General features: G+C 53.2%; 1 long non-coding RNA gene across 4 annotated transcripts in view; it reads right to left on the minus strand.

Moving 5' to 3' along the window:
- LOC108410179 (uncharacterized) overlaps positions 1-19,351 on the minus strand; it is a 38,822-nt gene extending 19,471 nt beyond the window's left edge. For 2 of the 4 annotated variants that reach the window (XR_001856418.3, XR_012133667.1), the window contains exons 1-4: positions 19,253-19,351; positions 16,358-16,466; positions 13,982-14,098; positions 9,470-9,642 (exon numbers count right to left, since the gene is read on the minus strand). This is a non-coding gene — a long non-coding RNA (uncharacterized lncRNA). Of the gene's footprint in view, positions 1-1,025; positions 1,104-5,823; positions 7,010-9,469; positions 9,643-13,981; positions 14,099-16,357; positions 16,467-19,252 lie in introns of those variants that run through there. The other 2 variants (XR_012133666.1, XR_012133668.1) reach the window with 2 other exon arrangements.
- Positions 19,352-24,141: the final 4,790 nt, after the last annotated feature.

Consider the following 24,141-nt stretch of genomic DNA (forward strand, 5'->3'; position numbering starts at 1 on the left):
TCACTTATTTGGCCCATGTACTCGTTACCAGTGAAATGACCTCCAACAAGAAAAGAACATTCCCAGTGTCTTAGACCTTTCCACCTCCTCCTGCCCAGTGAACCGCCGTGGTGCACACATCCCGTCACACACACACAGGGAGATGCAGACACAGGCATTATGAGCATGAGTATGGCCAGGCCCTCCCGGGCTCCCGTCCTAGACAAACCCGGGGCAGATCTGCAGTTAGGCCAGATTCCCCAGGCCCCCTGGAAGGGCAGGCACTTGCCCCCAGACCCCTGTGAATGGCCATCCCATGAGAAACCTGTTTCAAGTCCCTAGAGTACAGAGACACACACGTCGTACACGGTCTCCCAGTGGGAAACAACGGACATGGAGTTCATGTTTAAATAGACAGCTTTGTCTGTATCAATATGAAAATATTTTGGCCTTTCAAGGCAAATACAAAAGAAATTACCCATTACCATTGCCAAGTGTCTCAGTTCCAAACAATAAAGAACTTGAAGAGGTTTAGCCGGAAACTTTGAAGACAGAAAATCTGCCCATTCTGTTTTCCAGACATTTCAAGGGGGTGAGCAAAGGTCACTGGAGCTTGAAGCCCATTTGAGAGGCTGGTCCCTCGGCCTGCGTTCTTTCCTTGGCCCTTTGAAGGGCCCCCCAGCTCACAAGGGCACTTCCATCCCAGTCTGCCCTGCGGCACAAGAGCCAAAAGGACGCTCAGTAATGAAAGGGCCATTCACTTAGGAGAGTGAAAGAGAAGACATTCTTCTGGGGTCCGCACCCGAAGCTGCCTATAGAACTCGTCTGCCAGATAGACAGCACACGGAGGCCAGGGTCCTGCCTTAAACACAAGCCCCCCAGGTCCACACCCAGCTTGGGTTGTGGGCACCCATCTCCCCATGAGCAGACCTCCTGCCAGTCCGCACCAGGCCCCCCAACAAGGTTCGCCTGGCAATGTGCTCGGGTGGCGCCCCCCAACCCTGTGACGAGGCCACAGATGTGCTCCCCACACTCCAGTCACTTACGATTTTAAAGCTGGAGGGGGCCAGGGTCCCACGTATCTGAAGTCCCTTCCCACAGAAGACTCCAGATGGTGGCCTCAGCTGGAAGGGGAAAACACTGGGTCACTCAAATAGAACCTCACCCAACCAAAGCAGGGATGCCCCAACTTCTAGAAAGTGTGGAACTGGTACAACCAACCATTTCTGTTCTCAGTATATTGGCTCACACACCCTCATTCACCCACCAAGCTCCCCACCCTGACTCAAGAGCCCTTGGGTTGGTGGCACCTGTGGAGCTGAGGGCTGCTTTGTGGGGCTCCAAGGGTTTAAGGCCACTGCCCAAGTGGGAGCTAAGCTAGACCCTAGAAGGGTGGGGGGAGGCTCCCTGAAGGACCGTCCACCAAACAGGAAGGGCCCTATGGAGGCACAGTCATACCAGCATCATTAGCATGTGCTCAGTGGGACACCAGTCATGCACGGTGGTAAAAATGTGGGCCAACTGCGCAGTGTCCTAAAACCACGACGCACAAATTATGGGATGGAAGATGAAAGTGCCTAGACAGACATCTCACTTTAATAATTATATACAAATTTTGATTGGTATCATGAAAAGTCGTGACCAGGCACATCAAGCCTTCAACTTCAAGCATGCACCTTCAATTTTTTAAAAAGCTGAGTAATGACAGACACGTCATTACATATCCATCAAAACCCATAGACTTACAACACAAAAAGTGAGCCCTAATGATGTCAACAGTGGACTTCAGTAATGTACCAACATCGGCACATCAACTGCAGCAAACGCGCCACGCTAAGGCAGGAGGCTAATGACGGGAAACGGGCGGAGGGGAGGCATTCTGTGCTTGCCACGCATTTTTTTTTTTTTTTGCCCAACTAAGAGTGCTCATAGAATAGAAAAAAAAGTCTATTCATTAAAAAAATGATATTAAGTGAGCTGATTTTGAATATACATTCACTAGAGTCTAGTGAAAGGAAGTAGGTGTGGCCCAACTGGAATCTGCAAGGACTGAGGTTGGAACAGCGCTGTATGGTGGTGACGGGAGCCAGGCTTGGTGGTGGGAATGAGATGATGCATGCCGCCCGCTGGCCCTTCAGGGAGCCCCGGGGAGGAGGCAGCCCTCTCCAACTCCCTCGCCCTGATTTGGGCCATTTGGGACCCCACCCCTGCCCTGTAGCTCCCTTTGCCTCTATACCCAGCCATGTCAGCCACTGGGGCACCCAAGACCTGGCCAGGGCACAGGTGGGCACACCTCTTGTTTCCAAATGCTCCTAAAAATTCCTTCCCTGGCTTTTTTCTAATTGGTTGATTTTACAACCAAGAAAGAAAGTCTTTTTTTAAAAAAAAACAAAACAGGTTAATTCGGCAGTGATCACCTCTGGGTGACCAAGGACAAACTCTGATTATCTGAAGGCTCTGAGACCCCCTGCTTTGTGCTGGGTCCCATCCAAGAGAGTTTCTGGCCCTCCCCAGGAGCCCGCGAGGCCCTGGGTGGCTGCTTTCTTCATGGCCACGGCCCTAAGATGACAAGGAGACCACAGACCCCAAATACACACAAGACCACAGGCACCGCCACCTCCTGTGGGAACAAGAGCCCAGAAGATACTTAGTGTGCTGCTCTGGTTTGGTTCTCAGGATTTTTAATGGGACCAGGGAAATGAGAAGCAGCTCAGGGCATCTACTTCAGCCACAGATGCCCCATGAACCCTCAGCGTTCCCAACTGCCCTCGATGAACTTTCATGCGTACCCCAGGCAGCTCTGGGAAGACACAGCCCTGCCCAAGTCGTGCCTTGGTTTCAGAGCCGCGCAGACCAGCCCTGGGTGTGCCGTGATGTATTAATAACTCAGTGCCGAGCTGGAATCGTGACAGATGTCAGAGAAGCTGCAGAGATGAGTCACTGTCTGGAACACCTGCCACGAGCATCTGATCACAGAGCTCATACGTACGTGTGCTGAGCTCATGACCCAAGCGGGCAGCACAGGTGGGCACACTAAAAAACAACCCCCACGGCTCAGCAGGACAAGAGAATTCTAGCTCAGTGGATTTCACGAGTGACTCTTTTCTGGAGGCAAACAGGACCTAATTGAACTGGCATGTCTGGAGTACAGATAACTTAGGGATGTTAGTGCAGGAAAGACGTAAAAGGACTATTTTTAATAAAACGGTGATTTCCAGAAAGAGAGCCTGCAGTTTATACAAATCACCATCATCCTCACCTCAGATGTCCTACCTGTTGAAGAAAGCCCACCCTCTCACAACTTCCCCCTACAAACGCAAGCTCATTTCCTGTATCTTTGTGAAGGCCGGGGCCCGGGACATTACGGGCCCATTTATGAAAATAGGAGAGGTAATTGGGACATCTTTTGAAATCACGTCCCCTCTCTCTTGCCGGCCCCCACCAGCCCTCTAATTTCAGTTGGCCGGGCTATGAAGGGTGTTTACATGTGCCTTTTCCTGGAATTTCACTCTTTGCTTCAGGAGTGGGCAATTAGAGAGAATCAGGGCCTATCCGGCGTGTGTTTACCGTTAATGGATAGAGTGGCGCAGGCAGTCTTGGGAAAGGGAGTCTGCTGGTCTAATTGAAGCTGGCAATTTTTCGATTCCTCATTTCAGCTCACAGGTATTGTAGCAACCGAGGTCACAAAACAAAGGCTGCCGTCTGCCACGGTGGTAACCAGGTGCAGGCAGGACTGAGGGTTTCGTGAGCTCTCTACTAGCACAGACTGAAGCGCAAAAAGCCAGCCAGGGACGTCGTCACAGCTGGCTATGAGATGGGCCATCCGCAGAGGCCGGGCTCCTGATACCCTCTCTCCAGAGCTTGCCACCCTGATAGCTTTTTTCAGGGGGTTTTCAGCTGAGCGGGCCAGGGTGCCAACAGAGGTGTTGGCGAGGGCACCTTGTGACCAAAAGGCACAGGCTGAGCCATGGGGATGGTGCGCCAGCCACACATCCCGGGACTGCAGCCACGGGGCCAGTCTTGGTACACGGTGACTGCTCCACAGCCCAGAAAGGCTTCCCAGGCTTGGCTGGCGGCCCGCCTGCTTGAAAGAATGCCCCATAAAACCCGGCCCTGCACAGGGCAGCCCTTTGGAGCCAGCTGGGGGTGCGAGCGCTATTAGGATCTGTGTTCACAAAAAGCTGACCACGAGGACTAGCTAATGACTGCCACCCCCTTGCTTGTCTCAGTCAAGTCGGGGCTGGCCACCAGCAGGGGGCTTCACATCCAGGGACTGCCGCCGTGGCCCAAGCACCAGCCCTCACAGGCCTCTGGTTTCCTAAAATAGAGAGGGTTGCAAGGCCGTGGACCAGTGATCTCCATCCAGCCTCCGACTCCAAAGACCCAGCAAACAAACAACCACAGATGAGCGCTGAGGCGGCCAGAAGAAGCTGGCAGCTCTAAAGGCCCTCAGATGCCCCATTTCACAGATGGGAAAACCAAGGCCCATGGACAGGGCCAGGGTCACACCCATAGCTGGGGCTGGAACCAGGTCTCCTGAAGGCCACTCCAGGCCTGCTGCCTGACCCTGTGCACAGGGCACTCATTTAAAACTTCTTCTGACTGATAAGCCCAGAGTAGCAGGGGGTACTGCCCTGCTCCCAGGCAGGAGACTGGGGGGGCCCAATCTGGACACCTGGGGACCTCTGGCCCCCACCCCAGTGAAACAGCACCTTTCCAGCATTGGCATCCCACACCTCTTCTTACTAAATACACGGAACTGAGAGTCCACTTCCTCCACTGACAGATGGGGAAACTGAGGCCCAGGAGCCAGCAGTCAGAGACACTGAGACCCAGGACTCCTTCCTGTGGCACGGACTCTGCCCCTGCTTCCTTCAGAAGGGCCAAGGCCCCAGGGTAGTGGTCATGCAAGCTGTGTTCCCACCAGCCAACGCGGAGACCCTTTGCTCAGCACAGCCCGCGCCCTGGGGCCTGCTGATCCCTGCCTCATCCCCCTCAACCGCAACCACCTGGATCTCTGAGTGTCCCCACCGCCAATTCCCTAACCAGGTAGGAACTCTGTCTCCACCCCCAGGATGGCCCAGAGAAGGGCCAGGAAAGCAGAAGGGCAGCACAGCTGCCGTCAGTCCCTGGTCCCTGACTGCGCTCCTTCCCCAGCTTCCTGGTCTGCAGTTCTGTCTCCTTGGCCATCTCTCCAGCATCAGGCCCGGTCCGATCAAATTCTTGTTTACAGGCACAGCCTGATTCATCCTCCTGAGAAACTTACAAGAAGAAAGCCCTAGAACCGCAGGGCACGAGCATGTCCTGGGCCACGCTCATGGGGCGACCAGCTCAGCGCGCCATTGTGCAGCCTCTTGTCTGCGCCTGCAGCCCCCGACACACACAAGGGCAGGGGCCACGGCAGCCCCGGACAGAACACACACACACTCAGCTTCAGGGGAAGGTAATTGAGGTTTTCTTCTTTTCATCTGAAGAAAAGGCACCTTCTATTGAAAGAATGTATTCACAGAACCTGGGAAAACTCCTCTGCACTCAGCCCTCCCAATTATCCCCAGGTGGCTGTTGTCCACGGGGGGCTCCCCTACATTCCTTTCTGCCTGAGCCTTTGTTTCCATCTGAAACAGCCCTGGGAGCCCCCAGGCTGAGTCCCCTCCTTAAGCCCCTGCCAAAGACCCTATTCACGGGCAAAGAGAAGCCAGGCGGAAGGTGGTGGGTAGCCCTCCTCTCCCCCGACCCCCAGGGTGGGGGACTTAAGAGCTCTCCATCTGGAATTTTTTGTAAACCCAAAGAAATCGGAGAGCAATTAAGAGAGTCATGACCATGCCCTCCACCAGTCTCCTCTCCCTAATTAATTCCTCGCTCACACACATGCCCCAAGGAGGGGCCTGCCTACCCGGCCTAGCTGCCCAGCACCTGCTCAGCCTACCACTCCCTCGTGACCACCAAGGACTCCGGTGTGAAGTGGGCTGAGAAGACAAACAGAAATACATCCTAAAAGCACAGCTAGATTGATCAGTTTTCCACAGTAAAGATTGGGATACAGGATCAATTATCTAAAATCCAGAAAGCACTAGTAATTCCAGCATGTGTGGGCACCGGGCAGCTTGCCCTCATACAGAAAAGGGGTCCCTCCACCTCTGCTGGATCCAGCTGGACTCAGGACCCCCTCCGCAGCATCATGCTGGCCTGCTGCAGTGCCTGAAGGGCACCTGGGAGGGGACCCTGCTTGGGGCAGTTCTCTGACCAGTCACAACTTTCCTGGCACAGTCACTGACTCCGCCCACACCATGGACCTGCCTGCCTCTGCAGGTCCCTCCCCGCAGACTTCCCAGAGGACCCCGTCTTGGCCTGCCTGTTGGGACCAGGCACCTGGTGCAAACCTACCCTCCTTCCCTACCCAGGCCTGTATCTGCCTTTCAAAGAGGGAACCTCATACTTTAGAAGGCCTCTTTTGGGAAGATACAACTCTTTTCCAGAATTGCCCATCTGCTCAAACCAGGGATGGGAGACCAAGCTGTTCTCCTTATTCCTCCTTTAGGAGAGGGGCAAGGCTCTAAGCAGCCAGGGGATGCGGAAACCAGCTCTTGGGACTTAGCTACACTTGTTCATCTCCAGCCCTCTGCAGAGAAGTGCTCCCAGTGCCCCATACCTTTCCCAGTCTAGCTGACAGCACCAGTTTCTACACTATCCACTGCCCTTTAACCCTGTGGGACCTTAATTTGGATCCTTCCACACTCCCTTCTGCATAAAGCTGCCTTCCATTTTTCAAGGAAAAAGTCATTAGCAAGCTCATTAAAGATGGGTGGATGGGTTTTTTTCTCTTTCTGGAAGTCAGATTGCTCATAAAAAACACATTTGAGTTACTTCATGTAAATGAAGGAATAAGAAACACATGCATCCACTTGCCCTTAAGTCTCGCCAGGTTTTGATGCTATTTGGAGAATGTACTTGTAAATACATTTAGGGTTTGAGTCATACGTCAGGAGGCGTGAGGTCAGGGTCCTGAAAGCCGCCATCAGCTCACAAGCCCCTGCAGGTGGGAAACACGGGCTGAGAAAGGGGGCACTTTCCCCTCCATGAGCACACACACTGAGCGATGCCCTCGGCTCATCTGCCCATCCACCCAGGGGGAGGCGGGTGGGACAGGAGGGCCCCCTGTCAGACATGACCACCGTCTCTTCCCTGACACCTGTGTCCACCCGGAAGTGTCCAGCTAGAAGCCCTGGGGAACAGCCGAGCACTGACAAATGGCCAGAACCCCGTCCCATCAAGGTGACAGGTCAGGGTCTCATTCCCACCCTTTCCTGCTCAGGGATGGGTCAATCCATCAAAAAAAGACTTTTCTGAAGATGATTATTTCTTTCAACGTTTAATAATGGCCTTTCTGCAATTCCTGGAGTGACCGGCTGCAAAGCTGATTTATGATACTATATTTCAACATCTTTAATTGAGAACTTGGATCTTTTTTTATCTATTTTATGCTTAATGACACACAAAACCCAAAATTTATGTCTGTCTGAGACTAAATATTCCCAAGTGTACCTGAAATACAAGGTGCAAAAATTGGCCATCCCAAAACTGCCGGGGGGGTTGAGGGGACCGCTGAGGGAGGGTCTGGGACTGGCTAAGGACTGTCCCTCCCCCTGACTTGCCTCTCAGCTCAGCCCATCTTGAGAGGGTCCTGGGATATCCCCAAGAAAGCGTCTAGAGGCTGCGGGCATTTGGCTCAGGCTAGTTGCGCATCTTTCCGGTAAAGCTCCGGATACACCAGCCCCTCCAAGGCCTGCATCCTGCCCCATAACGCTCCCCTCCCAGGCCTGTCCTCCACGTCACTGTGTTTGCAGGTGGCTCAGCAAATGCCAGCTGTGGAGTAAATATCAGAGGGCAGAGCCTCCCTGGTGCCCCCTCCTTGGATTTAGCCCTGGGCACACAGTGCGCACCTCTCTCCAGCCGGGCTCTCCAGGGAGTAAAAACAAGCAGACGAAGGCGGCAGCCCCTGGGTTTGGGCTCCTTTGCCCCACTCGGCCTACACCGATCACTTCTGTTTAAAGACAATCTCCCTGCCCCTTCCCACTGCAGGGGAGAAGGGCAGGGCTGCGGAAGAGCTGTCCCTAAAACCTCGGTTTGATGAAAGTGTTACAGAAGCTTCCACGGAAGCCCAATACCCCAAGGTGGGCGCAGGGGTCTGGCCACTCTGCCCACTGGGCAGCAGGCCACACACCAGCCAGTGTGCCTAGAGGAGGGGCCCAGCTCTGGCATGGGGCTCGATCCACCACCTTCCCTTCACAGAGAGCCTGTGAGTGTCAAGGGGGCATGTGAGCATCTGGACCAAGGACAGGGCTGGGACCCACCAAGGCCCCACATGTCTGGGGTGTCGAGGCAGCTTCACCCCATCATGCAGCCCTCCCTGGCATCTGACTGCACACTGTCACTCACCCCAGGAGCAACCCCAGGGGCATCAGATACAAGGCATGCCACATATAGAGCCAGCCACACATGAGCACAGTCCCACTGGGCTGCTTGGCTCTGAGAAACACCCCCTTGCCTGGCCATGAGACTCAGGCTGGGCCCTGCCTCGGGCTCCCCCGCTGGGACCCACAAAGGGAAGTGCCCTCATTGAGTCTCCTCACTTCTGTCTACCTTGCTTACTGCCACATGGGCCATATCACTGCCTGGGGCCTCCCAGGGCAGCCAACGAGACCCTCTGGTCCTTAAGGCAAAGCTGTTCTTAGGCACCCCAGAAGGGCCCCAACCCCAAGTCCTCACGACTCCATTAACATTTCTGGAACAAGTGGAGCACAGATAAACAATGACGGGTCCTGCAGTGAATCCTCTGCTTTCTTCTTCTCTACCATTACTGATTTTATTTAAACAAACAAAAACATTCCCATCTCATTGCAATTTCAGGGGTGAGGAAAAGAGGCCAAGAAAAGAACTCACTCAAAAACCACTATTTGATTAAAGGACATTATCAAAGCCTCATGTGTGAGAAACCAGCATTCTCACAGGGACGGATGTCTCCATGGCTTGTGCAGAGAAATGTTTTTCTAGCTAGAAGGCAGCCAGGCCTCCCCATTTCCACATCCCCACACCATCCCTCTGACCAGGCTTCGCAGGGTTTGGGGTGAGGGTGGGGGGCAAGTGCACCATTACTCATTTCATTAACATGCTCACCAAGCTTTATTGAGATCCTATAATGACATGTCTGGCCCAAGCTAGTTCTCAGGGGCACAGACTAGAATTGGTCACTCACTTACCATGCCTGGCCCAGGGTGGGCCCCACACAGGCTGGCTTGGTGTGGCAAGGGGTTCAGTGGGCAGAGGGTCTTGGCTCCAGACAGTTTCCAGACCCCCAGGTGCCAGAGTTGGAGTAAAAGAAGATTCACCCTCAGCAGCGGTCCCCTCCCCAAATTAAATGTGTGCCTTCTTGAACAGAGACATGAGCTGAGCCTAATGAAATCATGGTGTCGTAAGAAAGCAAGAGACTCACCCCAAACCAGAAAGGAGTGGAGAGGCAAGTGGCTGGGAGTGAGATGCCAGGTGGCCATCCAGAAGGGGGGCTTGGTCCAGGGGAGAGGTCCTCAGGGGCTCTTCTGAGTCTTCCGTCCTGTTCTCCAGCCCACCCAGACAGGTGGAGGCCAGTGTGCCCAGCACGGACTGGCCCTGGGGAGGGGGCATGCATAAAGTTACTATTACAGCCAAGCATTGCAACAAGAGCCACGCACACTCAGAAAAGGCCCAGAGCCCAGTCTCACCTGCGGTTTAGTTTCAGGTGGAGGGAGGTAGCGCATGGGGAGGAGCAGCAGCAGAAGGGGGTGCAGTAAGACAAGCAACAGGCCAAGGTGGCGGCCCCCAAACCGAAGGACCTAGGGTGGGGCAGAGCCCAGACCTCACATGGGCAGCTCCCAAGGGACACAATACCGGGGTGGGGGTGGGAGGTGTTCCTGGGAAGGTGACAGAAGGCCGACTGGAGCCCACGGCCTTGGACCCTAGAAGCCAAGCCCACAGGAGGCGACATTTAGGATGGTCAGGGGAGGTCATGCCATCAGGGGCCTGTCCTGAGAACTGGGAAAACTTAGCAGCACTGAGAGGGAAGGGCTCCTTGGGCTCAGGGAGGGGAATTTGGACCCCATGGCAGGGCAAAGGGCAAGCAGATGGGAGCTGGGCCAGGCAGCAGGCAGGGGCAGGCACCACAGGTGTGGACTCAGCAAGGAAAAAACAACCAAGTTTCCTGGGCAGCTGGGCCCAAGTGACCTGGGCACAGAGAAGTGGAAATGTGTCAGGCTGGGCAACAGACTGTGGCAAGCAGAGTGCCAGGTGGGCAATCACCCTGGCAAGTTGAGAGCCAGTGGGGGGTGGGGCGGGGAGAGCTGCCAGGCGGAGCAGATCAGGTGGGCAAGCAGGCAGGGGCGGAGCCCGCAGAGCTCCCTGGATGGCCCAGCATCTGTCCCGTGCATCACACAAGCCCAGCCAGTGGCTGGGGGCAAAGGAGCTGGATTTAGCCCCAGGGGAAGGAAGGCAACATGGAGGAAGGGATTCAGCTCACAGACCTTACTCAGGAGGGAGACCCGTGTGGCCAGAGCCCAGGACACACACCACAGCTGCCCCTGTGGTCAGCACTCCCACCCCGGTCCTGAGCTGCAGGGCCAGGAGCTCAGAACAGCCTCAGCTGCAGGATGCGGGGAGGAATGGAGGGCAGGAGCGTCTGGCTCGGGCCGGCAGCAGAGCCCTGAGATGGGCTCCTCCAGGTCGCGGGAGCTGACAGGCCGAAGGGGAAGACCAGGCCTGCGCCTTGACTCTCCTGACGTGTCTAGAGGCAGAGCCCGCAGCTCCAGCCCCTGGGACAGCCATGAGACCGCCCTCAGCAGAAGCAAACCCTGCCCGCCCTCCTGGTGAGGGGAAGACAGAGGCTATCAAGGGGTACACTAGTGTGGCAGGTGCCAAGCCCAGGCTGGGCAATGGGCTTACTCAGTAAGGATCAACTGCTGGATGTCAGGACAGACGCATGAGTGAATGAAGGGATGAGACGAAAAGCGCGCTCCTCTTGGGAAATCAAATCCACCCTTAGCCCTAAAGCTCCTTGCACTGCCACCAACACCCATCCAGCAGCCCAGGGACGGCAGCCGAGGTCCTTCATTGACTCAGCTGTCCAACCACCAACCCACATACTCTTACCAAGCCCCACTTTGTGCCAGGCCGGTGCTGGACACCCAAAGGAGGTGTGGGCTGGTCTAGGGCACCCCAGAGGGCTGCATTAGGAAATGGTGAAGAGTGGGCAAGGAGAGGCACAGGGGAGGAGGACAGAGACGGGGACCCGGGAGAACTGGGCAGGGGAGACATGTTCCGGCCACAGTCACCCTGGAATTTTCATTCTGGTTGAGCCACATTTTCCCCCGTCTCCTGAGCCTCTAGAGTTGACTTAAGGACAGGCTCTGGGGCCAGGGGGTGAACAGAGGAAGCCAGCTAGCTAGACCCTGGGCTGGAAATTGGGGTGCAGGGGTCCCACAGGAATAAGGAAATGAGCTCTATTAGGCCAGCCCCATATTCCAGGGAGCAGTTAGTTTGGACCCCTCTGCCGGTGGCCTCAGGAAAGTTTAAGACAGCTGCCTGGTTTCCTGCAACTCAAGCAAGAGTGCGCTGAGTGTGTTTAGCCACGTGCCAGGCACTTTAAGGGTTTCTGGAAGGAGTGTAAAACCCCAAACGAGCCAACTGATGCCTTCCACCCCCACCTCCAGGTTCTCAAATGCTGGAATACTGACTTTTGGCCTTGTATTAATTATCGGTATGCGTTTAAAGGTGAGAAGAGATTATGGATCATACTTTTCCTAACAAGTCTTGATCGTTTAGGAACAGCAAGAACTATTCTTTTACTCTCCGGTTGCTGCAAGGAGAAAGGGGCAGGTTTGGGTGGGGTCCCTATTTTCAGAGCAGGTCACCTGGACACCCTCTGACATTTGTATTGGGGGTGCTAGACAAAGAGTCGGTTTTGCTAACTAGAGTGTCTAGTTCTGATCCTTGATGCCAGAGAACTCTTAACCAACAGGTAAGTTAAGGCAGGAGGCCTAAGGGTTTCTAATGAAGTTCTCCTCCTCCAACCACCTTGTTTCTCCCTTAGTTTTCTTCCTTTTGGCTGAAGGTCTGGCTACAGCCTGAAGCTTATCTTGAGTGATCCAATCTTGATTGATCTGCCTGGGGTGAGAAATGTCCAGAACTCAGGACACAGAAGGTCAAGTCCCAGACTCAGGGCATACCTGCTTGAGAGACACGATGGACCCTGGAAGTTCTAGCATCAGGACAGGTGGTGGCCTTTGGGCGGAGCAAGGCACAAAAGGGCGGTGGGGGTCTTGGGGTGTTAAAGGAGTGGCTGTAGGTCTGGATGCCAGATCTGAGTTGCAGTGTCCCCTCTGCACTTGGCTCAGAGTGATCCTGGCAAACAGCTGGCCCTCGGAACCTCTCAGCAGTAGGTGGGAGCCGAATGTGAACGAACTACAAACCATTCCCTTTCTGGGGCCAATAACCATCCGTACCTTCACCTGGACAGGTCTCGTTTGTGATAATTCCCCAGGTTCTATGCCTGTGACATGGGCCTTTTCTACTATTCAGTATTCTTAAGAAGTTTTTAGTGTTCGGAGGGGCCTGCAACAAGCCAGGTGTGTGCTTGAGTTGGAAATGTGCACACCATTCTTCAGCTCTTGACAGACACGCACCCAAGAGGCAGGAGTCACCCTGGCCCATTGCATCACTGTACACGCCCTGGCCCATGTACAATGGAACAAAGAAATCCTGCACACAGACCTACCTGCGGCCTGCCTCCCAAAGCTGCCTTCAGCCCGCTCAATGGGCCCCATGCTGGGGTAGAGGCGAAGACTTAAACGAGAAGCAAATGAAACCTCTGCTCTGGCACCAAAATTAGAAGTGTGGCCTGAGGACCCCTGAGGCCCCTGCCCTGCGGATGCCAGTTCAGCTCATTATGATAATCAGTGTGTTTTTCCTTCACAGACAAAGAAGGCTCCTTATGAGATGAATATTGGAATCCAGCAGCCACCTCATTAGCGTGTGCAGCCTCTTCCCTGACAAGGCCTGAGATTAGCCGTGTGTTCATTAAGGGACAAGGGCGGAAAGTGGGATAGAACTGAAAAACATAGAAAGAGGGGTGGGGGAGGGCCCTTCATTCACTGAAGGATTCCGTGTACCTTGGGGGTCTGATCACCAGCAAAGAGGGCTGGGGAGGGTTTCACCAGGATGCAGGAGGTAAAGAGGTTAAACTTGATGGAGTTAAAAGCCCGAAATGGGGCAATTTGATTTGAAAGCTTCCTGGGATTTGTCACTGGGATAATCAATTTAAGACCTTTTTCCTGTTTACTTTCTTTTAGCCCAACATGACCAAGAGAAAACATTTCTTGGGTTGTTTTTCGTAGATTTTAATACTTTCTAAGTCTCCCTTCCCTACTTTTTATGTCCTTAGTGCCTTTTCTCATTTTTTTCGTGTTTCTCTCCCACCCCACTACCCCGCGCTCCTTTCTTCTCTTTGGTCCTCCCCACGGGAACTTAACCTGTAAAAAAATCTAATGACCTGATGGGGATTCCAGTTGTATTTCCTCATGACGTTTTATGGACCTTATTTCAAGTCCCTGAAATAGTGTCTGGTTTTTACCTGCAAGATATCCCATCTAACCTGCCAAGTAAAGATTATTAACTCTATTTGGCAGTGAAAAGAAACTGTCCTATCCCATGCACCAGGTGGTTTAGCCAGCACTCTACCCAGGGTGAGATAGGAGGCAGTTTCCAGAAACTGACACATCTGGATATTCAAGTTCCCAGGAGCCACTAAGAAAGTGGGAAGCCAGGAGCAGGGGAAGGTGAGGTCTACAGGGAGTGTATGTCAGTAGAAGTCAACCAGTGCTGAAAAGCCACACGAGGGAAAAAACGGAAATGTGTCTGTGTGTCCGCGTGTCCATGAGCAGGAAACGTGCCCAGGGTTAAGCTACAGAAAGATCATTACCTTCGTGAGAGCCGTTTGATGACGCAGAACAGGAAGTCGGGAAGCGGCAGGTTGGAGAGGAAGATGAAGGTGAGGAAGGAGGCCAGCAAGTGTAGATAGGCCTTTCGAGAAGCTTGGCTGCGAAAGGAAAGAGAGAGACTGTAGTGGCTAGAAAGGGGGCAGGATGCGGCCTGGGAGGTTCCCGACTGTGCAGAGAGCACAGTTGGGAATTCAGAGGGAATGACGAGCGGCAGAAGGTCCAGGTCTGAGAGAGGACGCACCAGCATGGAGGACTTCCCTTCCTTTGCCACCCAGAGGCAATGGGGGCTCAAAATGTGCTGTGGGGCCCCCATCTGAAGGGCCGCTTGACAGCCTCTGTTCCCCTAGGAGGCGGCAGGCCAGCCCCAGGTCAAGACAGGGAGTTGTGGGGTTCAAATGAATTAATGGTTGCAAAGGGCCTTTGCAAACTGCAAAGGGAGACATAAATGTTCACTGTAATTACTCCCTGGTAGCAGGACGCTCAATTCTACAGCCCACTCAAACCTCACTGGGGCCTGGATTTTCATTGACCATAAATTATGCGCCCTTACATTAAGGATGTTAAAACCAGTGGTAAAAGCTCCTGCCAACCTCTGGAAGACAAAAGGTTCCCTCCTAATAGCCTGGATTAACTCAAAGCAGATCTCCGCCCACTTCATTTGTCACCTTCCAAGTCACCCTTCCACCTTCATTTGCCACTTAATCCAATCAGCCCCTTTCAGATGCCCAGCAGCTATTGTCTACACCAAGCTGGGCTTCTCTAAAGCGGCCTGAGTTGTTTTTGTCTTGTCCGGACAAAACTGGTTGTCTAAAAAGGAGACGAAAGAAAGTGCTGGTCAAATGAGGACCCCAATTAGCTTCCAAGAGACTGTTTTCATCATCTTGGGTACCACATGCCAGGCCTGGGGTGCGGGGCATATTGTCGGGGTTCCAGAAAATGTTTGTCGAGTTAATTTTGTTTTTATTTATTCTGGAATTTACTTATTGAGTGCAAACACACAGCACCCAAGGGTGCTAGCTGTGTACAATGAGGGGCTACCCCCCAGGTGGTAAGCATCTTGCAATTTCCACAGCAATTTACAAAGCACTTTCATAGTAGTTACTTCACTTGGTCTCAAAAGTGCCCTGTGGGGTAGTTAAATATGGGTGTTTTTTTTTTAATCCCCGTTTAGACCATGAAAGGAACTGAGACTGGGAGAAGTTAAGTGACTTGTTTAAGGTCACACCATCATTGAGAGGCAGAGCTAGCACATGGCACCAGCACTGGGGCCACCCAGACCCCCAAGACCACCCTGAGCAGCTGAGATTTCAAACAGACTCACTGTCAAATGTTTGATGGGAAACCAAGACTCTTCAAGTAACTGTGGACCACGCAGGTAAGGGGCAGCTACAATGGCACCCAGGGTCCAAACCTGACCCCTCCCCCTCCTGCCAGCAATGTGAGCAAACACTCACATCCCTCCAGTCTCAGCATCCTCACTGTAAACTGAGTTTGTCCTGTCCCATGGGAGGGGCGCACAGTTCTCCTGAGTCCTCTTCCCCATCCACCTTTTTAAAAGTACTCTAATCAATGCAGAATTCACTCTCATCTGTAAATGAGGCTGCCTCATTCACGTGTACAAATGATGCAGAAATGACATATTCATAGAACAGAGAAAGTGCTCTGGAAATGACCACATGCATAACTCATGCACATGTTCTTGCTCAAGTGAGACCAACGCCCATGTTGGTGGAGTCCCTACCTGGCGCAAGGAGAGCCCCATGAATCAGGGCTGTCCAGGGTGCTGTTGGAGAATAAGAGGTGTGAGACAAGTGAGAGTCCTGGGAATGGGGTGACCTAGCAAACTTTTTCAACAGATATTTGCTGACCGCCTCCTCTATGCCTGGCCCTGCCCAAGTCTGCCGTTATCTCATTTAATACTCACAACAACCCTGGGAGGTTGCTCTTCCTGTCCCATTCCACAGAAAGACCAGGGAGATCTCCAAAGAGATGGAGATGCCCTTAGCAGGTCAGTACCATGGTGCTAGGGCTCACGCTTATTCCAGAAGCCCACTATGGGCCTTGGGATTGCCAGGGAGATGTTGGTTGAGCCCTTGGCCCAGGTCCCCCTCCTGCAAAGTTCCCAAAGGGAGCCTTCCATTCAGGACATCACACGGGCAATAAGAGTGTCAGCTGAGAAAGACTGACACCCCCTTGGGGAGGGAAATGTTCCAGGTCACTGGCACATTAACACAAGCAGAGACTCATAGGAAAGTTTTCACAGAAACAAGGCATAAGCATAGCAAAGGTCAGAGGTTAATGACCAGTGCCCCCTCACTAGGGCATGGGTTTAAGCCGTTAGCAAGAGGAACAGCCACCTGGTCAGTTCTGGTCCTCTTCATCCTTCACCACCGGGTCCTGGGGGCTCTCTGCCAGTGGCTGCTTTGTATGCTGGTGGGGTCCAGGGATTGCTGCTCCTAGCGTCCTCTGCAATTAATCAAAGATTAGAGGACCCGCTTAAAAGCCCAAGTCTAGGTATTAATTAAAATGTAAACGAATTAATTACAAGTAAAGCTAATTAGTTAAAATTTACAGTGGTCTCTTAATGGCTAACAGGTCTAGGGGTAGAGTAAGGAGAATGGGAGGGTGGGGAGTCAATCTGCCATGTTGTATATGCATTGCCACAAGGAGGGGCTGGGGTACCATAAGGCGGTGGTGGGCAGCAAGCACCTTGGCAGCAGCCCTGGCATGGAGAGGTGGTCCTTGAAGACAGGGAGGTGAGCAGGGGATGTCATCCCTGAAGAGACACCCCATGGCATGGGAGGGGGCCAGGTAAGAAACCATCCTGAGGACCTCTAACGGCCAGCTCAGGAACAGCAAAGAGAGGGAGGGAGGGTGGGGGGTATGGAGGCCACAGAGGGGGGAGGCGGGAGGAGGGGATGCAAGGGGAAGGGGACGAGAAAGCAGGGAGGAGGAAACAGGGAGGGGATGGGGAAGGAGGAGAAATGGGAAGAGGTGGAAGGAGAGAAGAAATGTGAGGGGAAGGAGCGAAAGAGGTGGAAGTGGGAGGAGGAAGAGAAGTGGGAGGGGGTAAGGAAGATTTGATTGACAGGGCACAAGTGTTAGCTGTGTGCGCATGCTTAACCTCAAATCCGGATTAGCAAATTGAGCCATTTACAGGCACAGACCACTAGGGGGCGCGCACCCAGCCCCCTCCATTCAGAGCCCGAGCGCACTGCCACCTGCGGCGCGCGCGCAGCGAAAGCCTCCACTCCAAGCCCACATCTGCCAAGGACACAGCTGGCATCGGTGGGCGGGGGGCGCCCAACAGGTCTCAGGCTAGGAGGGGGAGGCACAGCCCACCCCAGCCCATCGCGACGGGCCACAGTGTCCAGTAACGCCACGCCCACCATCACACGCTAGAATCCACCTGTGGACATGGGGCCGCACCCCTCCTGCACACACGTCCCGGGGTCTTCTGTGCCCCCCGCCCCAACTGTGAGGGTCACCCTGCTCCACAGAGACAGTAAGATAACAAGGAGACACTCGCCCTGAGGGTCTTCCCAGACCACCATTCCACTTTTACAAAGTAAGGACACCGAAATCTTGGGTTCAACATTCCAGTTAAACAGATATTGATTGAAATTATAGAGGATCAGTTCTCAGTACATTTTCATTCATTTTTTGTGGTCTCTGAACACGTAATACAAAATACAGTATTGGTAGAAAATAATATAAAGACAGCCAAACCCGCCTGAAGTCATTCAGACTACCACCGACACCCCCTCAATTCTCACCTCTTCCCCTATCAAGAATTTCGAGACCCGGCACAACAGCACCTTAATTAACCATTTTACAGCCTCTTCATCCTACCCAAATGAGCCAGCACCTTCCGAGGACCCTCAAAACCAAAACTAACCGAAATAAACTAATCTGCGTCCACGCTCTTCCACAGAAACCCATCACACAACCAGTGCGGATCGCAGCATCTCGGCCCAAGGCGAATCCTACAGCTGCTCCCCAGTGAATCCGGGGATCCTCAAACATTTCCCTCTCGGGTAAATGAATCCAGAATTCTCCAGCAAATCCCGCGACCGACCCCCTCCAGCAGGAGAACAAAGGCCACCTCCCCTCCCCACCCCGCCCCCCAAAATTCCGCAGTGCCACTAGCGCCCTCTGGTGGCCACCGATTAAACCTTCCAGAAACCTGCCACGTAGCAACCCACTCGTCGTGCACCCCCCAAGCCCATCGGCCCAAAGTGAGGAGGGGGCGGCTTGGGGGGCTTGACAGGGACAAAGGAAATGGCAAAAGGTGAGTTTATCAAAAGTCAAAACCCGCAACATGTCAGAATCTTCCAGTGACCATCACGCAATGCTGAAAAGATCCCCACCCCCAAGGCCCAGCTTCCAGGGCCTAGACACCCCCAACACGCCCCCTTTCCTGTATTCCTCTCTTCCTTCTTGATCCGCCTTTCCAAGACCCAAAGACACGGCTTTCTATCAACCCCAACCCACCCCCTGCTTCTGTTCTGCCTGCACCCCCAGTTACTTGACCCTCCTCCTAGCCGTTTCCCTACAGCACTGATCCTAGGGGGCTTCTGGCAGGTTTGCACTGGGGCGCCATATCTCTCCACTATTAAAGTGGTTGATCAGGGTGAAACCAGTTACTATCAGAAATTTTACTCTAAATTTTCACTGGTGTCTGCTCTGCACCAAACGTATGTACTTGGATTCGGAATCCCTCACAGGCAGGAACCTCTACTCCTCACACCTACAGGCGACCACAAACCAGGCCAAAAACCAACAGGGGAAGACTCTCTTTTCGGGGGCTTTTCCCCTCTAAATCATGGGGCATGCAGAATGCATCCGCCGCCGTATCTCCCACCATTCATTATTTCAAAGGTGGCTTCAAACACGGAAAATCTGAGTTTTGGACACCAGTGACTGAGGTACACTGGATTCCGACAGGGGGTTGATATGATTCCTCCCACTCACCTTAATTTAAACCCCTACAACCTGCCTATCCTCAAGCGCAAGGACTGGACAAGAAAGGGACCCTGATTTCCGCCGCCGCCCCCCCGCCCCCAAAGGAAAATGTGCCTCGAGATCTCCCAGACTGGCAGAGTTTCTTTGCCAACCATCGGGGACCAGACGAGGTGCAGAAGGTCCCCGGTGTCTGTCTTTCAGCATGTCCAGGAGAACACAGCCCACCCAGAAGGGGGTGTAGTCTTCCTTTTGCACATCCTTTCAGGCAAGGATGGCCAACCACTCACCAGGTGGGCAGAGTCTCGCGTGGGCGCCCGGGTTCCCCCGAGGAGCTGCAGCCAGGGCCAGCGGGCCAAGGCGCACTCCATCGCAGCTCTCCGCCGTCTGCGCTAGGGGCTGGCTGGGTGGGGTTTATATGGAGGCGCAGAAGGGGTGGTCTCTGACGTCAGCGCATTCTGCTGCAATGCGCTCATTTCTCCAAAAGTGATTGGCCGGAAAAATGAGCCCCCCAGATTCTATGACAAATTGCTCTAGCCGCACCCAGATTGCAGCAAAGAAGGGAGAAAAAAATTCTGCCGCAGTGCCCCGCGCCGCCATGACCAACACCCTGTGTTCGCTGGTGCTTTTTCCCTACATGAGCCCTGCTTGCCAAGCAGGGCAATTTGTCTGCACCATTTGCGGGGAGAACCGGACAAGGGGTGGTTTTCCTCGGGCGCGCCGAGGGTAAAGCTGGGGTGCTGGGGACAGCAGGTCATGCACCTGGCCATTTCGGAACCTCTACCAGGGGACCCGGCTTAGGGAAAGGCAATGATGCTTTCTGCTTATTGTCCTGGAAAATAAACATACCCCAGGCAAGATAACAGGTACCCAAATGTAAGTCCTCGGCTGTCACCCCCATTTAGCCCACCCATTTCTGATTGGTTTTCTTTAACATAGAAGATTCAGCATCTCAAGAGTCAGAAAAACCGGGTTTTGAGTCTGCGGCTCTGCGGCTTGCAACCTGTGTACCCAGAAATCTGCAATGTGCCTTCCTCGGCCAGGGGTTCCGTTTCCTCACATTAACAAGGGGGTACCCCCTAATCTGCAATGTAATAAAAATTTAGAAATGAGCCGTGTCCCTCTAGGGAAAGTACTTTTCAAGGAGGACTGTCCCACACGGAGATGCATGGGGTACCACCCTCTGAAATTGAGGTGATCTACCCACATGTACACTTTGAAAAGCACCCCCCGTCCCCGCGCCGCCCCGGAGAAACAGGCAGCGACACATGTTGAGGCAAAGCATAGCTGCACGGCCTCGTGCTCCGGGACTTGGCACATGAGATTTAATCCTTAACAGGTGGCGCCTTCGGCAGCTCTGCCGGGCACTGAGTGGCAAAGCGGGCAGGGCCGTCAATCAAATGTCCTCTCGCAAAGGTCAAAATCCTGTTGAAAGGGACTAAGGATCTATCTTAGGGTGACAGGTGGGTGGCAGCCGTGAGGGCAAGGATGAAGCGCCTGGTGACAGAAGAGAGGTGAGGATGAGTGACGGGTCCCAGAGGGGAAAGGCAGAGGGGCCCGCGTGGGTACCAGGTTTGAACCGCTCCCCCGCATTTCTTGGGGGTGGGGAGCAGCGGGGCTCGAAGCCCTTCAGAGCGAGGGCCCCCTACCCAGCGATGCTGCAAGGTGGCTGTGATACAGGCGAGGCTGCAAAGAAGGGACAGAGCTATTTGCAATTGCACAGGTAGTGAGAGGGAGGTGAAAATGGACCACCAGCGAACGCAAGACCCCGAGCCTTGGGCCGGGGGTCTCGGTTATCGATGAGAAGGCGCGCTGTCGGCGACATGAAGATAAAGTGGGCTTCGCGCGGCAACGCGGGGAACCACCTTAATGAAAGTGTCACGTAATGTGAGGTAGAAAGAGAACAGCCCATTTACAGCCTGTGGAGTGCGCAAGGAGTCCCAGAGACTAGAGCCCCCCAGCAGGATTCCCAAGACGGAAAGGCCCGCACCAGCCGCGGATGTCAAGAAAGCTTCCGAAAAATCATGGCTCCAAGCATCCCTGTCAACAGGAGAACGTTTATTAGCCGCGGTATTAATAGCTAGGAAACAGCCGGAGCCGGCCCGGACCAATCGGTGACCAGGAGTCCCTGTCGTCAGGCCCCCGCGGCCAATCAGAGGCTGGCGGGCCCGGTTGCTAGCCTCTCGAGGGCAGAGGCAAGGGGTGCGCCTTGTCACCGGGGCTCCCGCTAGCCCTCCGCGCGTGGGAGGCTTGCGTGGGAGCGGAAGCGGCCACCAGAGAGCGTCAGCAGTCACTTACTCGGGGTCCCTGGATGCCGTCTCGGAGACCGTGCCTCATGGTGTCAGCCCTTCGGCCCCTAAAGGACAGGAGGTGATACTCTGGGAAGAGCCCCAGCCTGGTTGGTGCCCCTCGGAGGCCCTGGAAGGAGGAACTCCAGACGTCCAAGGCGCATCTCTCTCCCCAAGGCCTGGCCCCCAACAGGAAATTCAGGCCTTCCAGCACAGCCATCCTCTCCGCTTCTTTTCTGGGCTCCCTGGCTCCCAGGCCTGATGCTCAGAGTTTAACAGTAAACTGTGCCCCTCTTGTTCAGGGTCTTACTGGCAGGCCGAGGTAAAGGACGCTGAAAAGTATGTGTTTCCTACAAAAGTGATGGCGTGGGGGTGGGGGTTGAATCCCAGTTCTACTCTCTACTAGCTGGGAGGCTAAGGTCCAGTCCCTTCTCTCTGGGCCCCTATTTCCTCATCTGGAAAAAGGAAAGAGTTGGACAAGAGGGTCCCCAAGGAGCTTTCCAGTCCTGCTTTGCTTGATTTGAATGTATACATCAGGCGAGTCAAATGTCTTCCAGAACATTCTGCATGACCGTAATTAGTATCAGGTGTATCCTGCGGTCCATGTGGTTATTTCATCGGGCTGCTTTTCTTTCCATTGTCTTTTATTTTAGACAGGACTCCATGGCAACATGTTTACCTCCTGGCTTCCTAAAAAAGAGAAAGCAAGGAAGAAAAAGATAGGAGGAAAAAGGCAGAGAGAGAAAGAAAAGACCGCCCTAAACTAACCTCTACTGAGCCTGGCTTAGCCATGATTAAAAAATATATATATGTATATGTATATATATCCATATGTTTAAGTGTTTTTGTTGGCTTTTCTGGAGCTCAGAACCTGACTTTTTAAATGCTATGGTCCAAAGCAATGGAGGAAATAACTTGAGAGGGCCAGACTATGGTGATACTTGGATCCAAGCTGTTTCTCAATCCAAGCCGTGTCGCACATGCTTTACCTGCTCAGAAAGGACATTTGAGGGCTCAGAGTCAAATCTATAGAGCAAAACAGAGAAGGAAATCCACGCTTGGGAAATGGCTCACTTGCCTTCTGAACACGCTGAAACCCAGCTCCCCTGAAGAGCCCTGGAGGAGAGCCAGTGTCCCAAACGCATGGCTTAGCCTGCTGCCTTTTTTTTTTTTCATGTAGATCTAATTCAAAGCACACATTTTTCTTCTTTTTTTAATTCATATTTGGGAACCCTCAAAAGCCATGCGAGCAGTCTCCTATCCACATGTACATGCTTGTGGGCAAGTGTACAAACATCCTAAGATTCAGCCAGGAAATGAAAACAAAGTCCTCCTATATCTATTTCCCAGCTCTCCTCTCAAAAACCCTACTGAGGGCTTACAAAACAGCATCCCCTGAGTGCCTGCGCCTCTAACAGGTCACATCAGTCTTCCGGGTACCCCTAAAATGGTGGTGTTCCCCAGTGATCTCTCCAGCCCCTTCTGTACTTCCCACAGGTGACTAGAGTCACAGCTGGTGCTACTGCGTTCCTCCTGTCTGGTTCCAACGCCAGCCTCTGGCAGTTCTGACCCCCACCCCATATCACACCTCCCTCCCATCCGCCTTCTATCCCCTCTTAGACCTCAGCGGAAGTCAGAGAAGCAGCAGAGCATACAGAGGGTCTTCCCATGGGGCTGTTTTGGGATAGGAGCCTGACATGTCAGGTGCAACCTCTATGCTTCCTGTAAGGTACAAAACAACCTCGTGCAGTTAAGGATTTGGGGGAAACAATCAAATAAAACAATAGTGCCATCTTGTAGGGTCCTGTAATTGACTGGGACTCCTACAGTGCACACTGACCCATTGCTCCCAAAGTAACAACCCTCGGAAACTCAATTTTGCCTTCAAAATAAAGTCTAACCTCTTCAGTCTGGCATTTAAGTGCTTGGGTGAGGGGCTCCGTTTTTCTTTCTGGTCAATTTCCAAAAACAATTCATACCCACATTCTCTGTGAGTGCTTGGGGGTCCCCACTGTGTGCCATGATACAGGGATTGGAAAGTGGGGAGCAGCACGGCCATCCGTGTGCTTCTGGACTCTCCTTCCAGGACCCCAATGTCAGGAACACTCTGTCCCCCTGAAGCCTGAGTTCTAGGTGCAGCTTCAACCTTTGCATAGAGGAGTTTGCCCAATTGTTGATATTAAAAGACAAATAAAATTCATCACCTTTCGCAAAAGGCCAAGGATAAAGCTTACCTCCTGGTAGACTGCTGGGCTTCAAGGCAGAGCCTGTGTTTGGCTCTGGGGGCCCGTGGTATTTGGGAAAGAGGGTGAGCATGTTCTTTAGGAATATTTTTAATGACTAGAGCCAATGAAAGAGAGCTAGAAGGTAATAGTCCCAAATTACCCCCAAATACCTCCAAAAAACCATCAGTTCTGGGTGAAGAGATTCTGGGATATTTTTCTTCTTTCTTTATGGATTCCTCTACTGGAATATGTTACTTTGTAATCCAGGAAGACTGACCATTTGAGCTTTTTATTTAGGGACCTCAAATATGAAGTATTTTTCTAATAAGTAAATAAACATCAAGAGACTCAGGACGCCCCTTCTGAGTAGGCACAGTTCCCAGACAAAGGTGTTCAGGCGTAGGGTGGGCATGGAGGTCCAGGGCAGCCCCATCACCAGGCCTGACTTCTAGAAGCTCTCTTGAACCTGCCACAGAGGTGAACAAATTCCAAGCTGGTAACAACAGCTGCAATAAAAATGGACTTCAGTGGTTCCCTTCTGACAGAAGGAGCCTAGAAAAACCCACTCACTAGAGCACGAGGCAGGCAGAGAATGGGGCTTTTGCACAGCAGGCCACCGCATGGGTTGGATCTTAGAAGTCACATCCTGACACTGGGAAAAGGTGA

The sequence above is a fragment of the Manis javanica genome, chromosome 8 (genome assembly GCF_040802235.1).
Source record: "Manis javanica isolate MJ-LG chromosome 8, MJ_LKY, whole genome shotgun sequence".
In the NCBI taxonomy this organism is placed as follows: domain Eukaryota; kingdom Metazoa; phylum Chordata; class Mammalia; order Pholidota; family Manidae; genus Manis; species Manis javanica.